We start from the raw sequence: 6,000 nt of genomic DNA, 5'->3' as shown, positions 1-6,000 counted from the left end.
CTTGTCCACCACTTCTTCCTTGGTGAAGAATATATATATCCTGCATGTTTGAAGAGTGTCGAATGAACACATCCAGTGATTTTTCTATGTTAGGCTCTCTCCATTTGCAAGCAACAGAGAGACATATTCGGATTACTTGAGTGAGTTAGCGCTTATGAGGGCTATATCAGCAAGTAAGAGAGGAGGAAATAATCTCTGGAGCCCACAGCCAGGCCCTGCTGAGAAATGAAACATGGTGCATCACTATTTAGGATGCAGCTCCTCTGATGGCACAGCATCAACTCTGTCCACGATCCTTCCAGATCATGCACCCATCCCTCCCTACTCCATGTCTGAATCTTCACGAGACAGAGTCATAATCTCACCTCTTCTGTTGCTTTGGGTTCTCCAAGGTAACCAACCCTCCAAGGGTGTCCTGAGGTCACGCTCCTCCAGAAAGGATTTGATTGGCTTACTTACCTGCTATCCAGTAGAGGAAACCCCATTTGGGAAAAATTGCCCTTGAAATCAGCACATAGGGATTTCTTACAGGGCAGCACAACAGAAGAAACCATGCAGCTTTTATCAAAATACACTTCCTGAAGACTGACTGATAGATAATGAATTAGAATCTCCATCTGGTGTTAGGTTGGACATCTGGTATTTTGAAGGGTCCCCCCATGTGGTTCTTCTGTTGTGCGCCTCTGGGCCATAGTCACTGTCATCGCTGGCTGCCTTTGGGCCAGGGGCTCAGCCTGGGTCCACTCAGCTCCAGAGAGGTAGAATCACTGGTCCAAAGCAAGGGAGTGAGAATGACACACTCAGAACCCCTTGGGATTCTTTCACATACCCTGCCCATCTCTCCATCTACCTGTCCATCCTTCCCTCTACACATATATATTTCTCTTCCTAGGTATGATATTTAGATACTGAATCTAATTCTGACATCTCTCTCTTCTCCTTCTCCTTCAGAAAGTCAAGGATTAAGACGAGTTAGAGTGGACTGGGTGCCATGCTTGTAATCCCAACACTTTGGGAAGCCGAGAAGGGAGGATTGCTTAAGCCTGGGTGTTCAAGACCAGCAAGAGCAATAAAGAAAAACCCTATAACTACAAAAAATAAAAATTTCAGTAGAGTGTGGGGGAGCATACCTGTGGTCCCAGCTACTTGGGAGGCTGAGACAGGAGGATCGCTTGAGTTCAGGAGGTTGAGGCTGCAGTGAGCTAGGATTGCACCACTGCACTCCAACCAGGGTGACACAGCAAGACCTTGTCTCTAAAACAAAAGACAAATTAGACAAATTAGAGTGGTTCTAGAAACTGGGAGGGTACATTCCACCAGGGGTTATAGAAAATAGAGCATACAGACCCTGATTCCATTTCAGGATTAACAGAATTCAGCTTCGTGAAGTAATAATCCTTTGTTCTGCAGTCATTTGCATCCACAGTTCCACCAAGGCAGGAGGACGTAGAAGGAATGTGTTTGCTGAGCCTTGGGTGGGGCAGCCCACTGAATTACTTATGAAATATAATGTTGCTCATTTCCTTTACCAAAAACAAAACAAAACAAATAAAGATGAAGGAGGAGCATCACTATTGATGAAACATGATGCATCACTATGCACCATGAAGAAAAAGGAAGAGGAGGAAAAGAAGGGGAAAATAGTATCAAACATGTGTCAATATCCACGGCTGACATCAGGAAGCTCTTGGGAGAGAATGAGTCAGCACAGAGTGAGGAAGTCTGGGCAGTAATTTATCCAGCATAATGTGTAATGACCTCCCATTTGCATATTGTATAAAAGAAATAGAGGATGTAGCCCCTGCCTTCACTGAGCTGACAGTCCAATAGGGAGGATGCATGGAAATAATCTACAGCAGTAATTGAGATAATGCAAAAAAGAGCCAGGCCCACTGTGTGATCTCAATAGATACTAGTTTCCTTTCATTTGAAACAAAGAAGTGAATTAAACAATAGCAATGTGTGTCAGACTTACCCAACCTCTACTGCAACTTCCCTGTTCCTCACCGACCTCTGCTTCATTTTCTAGGCTCCCATGAGACTGAGCTGAACATACGACACAGAAGTCTGCTGGTATTGCCTCTAACCCTTTGTAATGGGCTGAATACTGTCCCTAAATAATTCAAGTTCACCTATAAATGTGATGGTATTTGGAAATAAGTTCTGTGTAAATGTAATTAAGTTAAGATGAGGTCCTACTGGATCGGGACAGGCCACGAATCCAATAGAACTGGTATCCTTACAAGAAGAGGGAAATCGGGACATGGCGACACAGACACGCAAGGTAGAAGGTCATTTGAAGCGAAGATTGGGGAGATGCATCTATAAGTCGAGGAACACCAAGGATTTCTGGCCCTCTAGAAGCTACAGGGAGCAGGGAAGGACTCTCCCCTAGGGCCTTCAGAGAAAGCCTGGCCCTGCCCATGACTTTTAGACTTCTAGCTTCCAGAACTGTGCGAGGACAATCTCTGTTGTTTAAGCCACCCAGTGTGCGATACTTTGTTAGCGCAGCTTTAGGAAACAAATTCAACCTCCTTCCTTTCTTCTTCGTTGAATGAGGATGGAATGCCGAGACAAACAGCAGACATCAAGTAAAGACGGTAGGCCAGAAAGACAAAAGGAGCTTCGGGCAACAGGCCTGCAGTGTGGGGACAATCTGAGTGACCATTTAACACACTTATCCGAAGTGACACCCCCAGCCTCCTCCTCCGTACCCGCTATGACTCCCTGGTGAGTTGCCTTCAGCCTCCACCATCTGGTGATGCTTGATGTTTTCTGAAGTAACAGAGACTATGAGTCATCTGAGTCCATAACAGTAGCTACCATTTCTCCCTGCACTGGGCACTTGCATTATCTCTAATCCTCACAACTCTGCAAGATCTAGAGGACCACCAAAGGGCCATATCATCATCTCAATTCTACTGACTCTACCATACAAATCTCTCATGGTGCTTCATAAAGGTCTCTTCTTACTCTGCCTTCCTTGTAGATGAGAAAAGTAGCACAACTCAGTTAAGAGACATTTTAGATTTCCAGAAAAAAAATTTACCTTTTTTGCTTTCTCTTCTCTAGGCTGGGTAATTCTACTCTCTGAACATTTCCCTGTGGCAAGTTCCCCAGATTCAAGATAAGTAAATCTCTAGATGTTTCAGTTCTTGTCACTGAGATTTTCTGTGACAGATGGCACATTCCTGACTAATGCCCTATGGTCAAGTAGAAATGGCTAGAGTTACCTGAGTTCATGTCTCAGCCATGCTGTTATGTAGATGGGTGGCCCTGGACAAGTCATTAAAGCTTCTCGAACATTTTATTCTCCTTTACAATGCAAACAGTCATATCTACCTGAGTTTAAATAAGATATTTTATGAGAAAGCCTGATGTCATCCACGGGGCTAGAAAAACGAATACAAATTATCAGGGCTGTCAGACCCCAAGGGGCCTGAATACTGACACAGCTGGTATATAAAGACCATTTTCTCCATCTTTATCCTTACCGGAGAAGCTCCCAGGTTTTTTTTTGTTTTTTTTTTTTTTTTAAGCAGGAAACAGCTCTCAGCAGCCAGCCCTGGTAAAGGTGCTTCATAAAATATAAAGGACTCGTACCAACACTGGGGAGTATTCAAGTGCAAATTAAATAGCTCCATCCCACAACTTAAACAAAGGGCCCCAAATGTTTCCATCCAACAGAAGAAAACAGAGGTGATTTTTCTCAAGTTCCTCCTGGGGTAGTGTCACCCCCATGAACTTCCCAAACCCTCCTTGTCTTGACCTGGGTATATTGTCCTCATTACAAGACCCCTCCTTCGGTTAGGAGCAAACAGAAGCCATGAGCTAGTGGCCTGTGGAGTCAACTCTTCCCAGTCAGAAGGCTGCAGAATGATGGAGGTGGAAACCTGTGCCACAGGTCCTTGCTCCCTGATGTAATGGAGTGGCAGACTTCAGGGTAGACCCCAGATACACACCACAGCTCCCTGGGAGGCTGAGGGGACATCTGGACTTTCCCAGCAAGACACATTGAACAGAGTACATCTTTCACCCACTTCCCACTTGATATGTGAGTATCTCATCGAGCGAGCCCAGTGTTCCAAGAGGCTGGAGCCTCCCAGTGTTCAGTGCCTCCAGACTCAGGGCTATGCTTGGCCTGGTGTCCCAGCTCTGTTCGTCTCTTGTCCCTCTCAGAATTCAATTCAAATCACCTTTTTGCAGACTGAATCTAAGCCTAGCCAGGCCCTGGTCTGCCTTTCCTTTTCCTCCCGCCTGTCCTCACCCTCTCACCACTTTAGAGCTAAGTGAATACAGTTTTCCAAATATAGTTTTGCAGCCGGTATGCTAGGCCTCCTAATGAGCCACGATAATTGCTTCTGCTATTTTCCAAAATGAAAATCAACCTCTGAAGAGCAGCTGGTTTGTTGTAATGGTCTCCTCCCTCCGGTTACATCCCACATTCCTACAAGTCAGTCAAATCCCAGCCTTGACAGCCCCATCCGTGAGCGGGGCCTGTGGGAGATGCCGGGAGGAATGCGCTGATGATGAGGAAAAGGGCCTCCCCCCTTGCGTAAGTGAGCTATTGTGTCCCTTATTAGATTTAAGGGAATAGGGAAAGAGAAAGAGTAGGGGGAAGATCTGGGTTTGTTTTTGAATTCTAGAATGTCCTATTATGTGTTGGCTTATCAATGTATCTAAAAAGATAACCAAGTTTTTAGATGACAGAGCAAAGATGTTTCCACTCTCCTTTTTTCAAGAATCACTCCAAAACAATAAAGATACCAGGAAACAATAACAAACCCGTGTTCTATAAGGGCAGGAGACATCTGCAATCTGGATCTGCAATGGATGAAGATGAGAAACAGATGGAGGAATGGGAGTCACTTAGTAGATCTCTGGAAAGCCCAACCCAAGAGCCAGGGGGTGATACCATTGTGAATCAAGCTGATTTCCCACTGTGGAAAACAGGGAAGTCCAGAGAGTTGGAGACCCACATACCGTATTGGTCAGAAGTGAGTGTGGAACTGAAAAACACCCCTGTGGTAGAAAGATAATAATGCCAGGTACCATTTGTGGCGCACCTTTTCTGCCTCTTTACAAACATTCACTCATGCAATCCTCATAACAACAGCAAAAGGTATTATTTCCCTCATTTTATGGATGCAAAATCTAAGGCTCAGAGGGAAAAAGTCTTGTCCCAGATGGCAGAGAAAGAGAGTAAAACACACTGCATCAATGTATGTATCCTTAATTCCAAAGCCCTACCACTGGATCCCACCACCTCTCCGGGTAAAACCGAGCCATGGGACCAGGTGCAGCCATGTTGAATATGTGGCCAGGTTGACATATGGCTGGCGGGGGTGATGGCAGGGACTGGACAGGGCTGATTCTGCCTGGGCTCCTGCTTCACTGCTTGGCATGGCCATTTTGTTTAAGATGCTCTGCTGTTTTGAAAATGCTATGGAAACAAAGTCTAACCACCTCCCCCTTGTCATCTGCAACAGGAGCTGATCCGGTGGAGCACTCTTGCTGGGATGGGGTATACCTAGTCCTAAAAGGTGGGTTCTTTCAGTGACTAAGTGTCCACCAAACACTGAAGCCTGTATCCTGGGAGGAAGGGTGGATATCAAGGAAACGGCTCATCCTTTCTTACCCTCTGCTGTTTGCTACTCCCCTGATACCTACCCTGCACCACCCAGAGCAGGCTGCAGTTTCCAGTGCTGCTTTTTCCCCCATTGGATCCACTGGTCACCCAAAGGGCAAAAGTCTGGGTGAATCCAGATCATGAAGAAACAAAGCATACAGTGTCAAAATTGCAAAATAAAATCTCCAGCATCTATTCTCTAGCTTGTTCATGGTTCAAAAGTCAATCATCAGATACTTCATGGGAGTCTACTATAAAAGTATTCACTCCGTTAGGCACTTTGGAGGTGAAACCGACCAAGGGCATGGTGTCTGCCCTCAAGAATTCATAATCAGAGAGCTGCAGCATCAAACCCTGAAAAGAGAAGGAAA

Source organism: Saimiri boliviensis, chromosome 4 (assembly GCF_048565385.1).
Source record: "Saimiri boliviensis isolate mSaiBol1 chromosome 4, mSaiBol1.pri, whole genome shotgun sequence".
NCBI lineage: Eukaryota > Metazoa > Chordata > Mammalia > Primates > Cebidae > Saimiri > Saimiri boliviensis.
Note: the sequence above shows the minus strand (reverse complement) of the source record.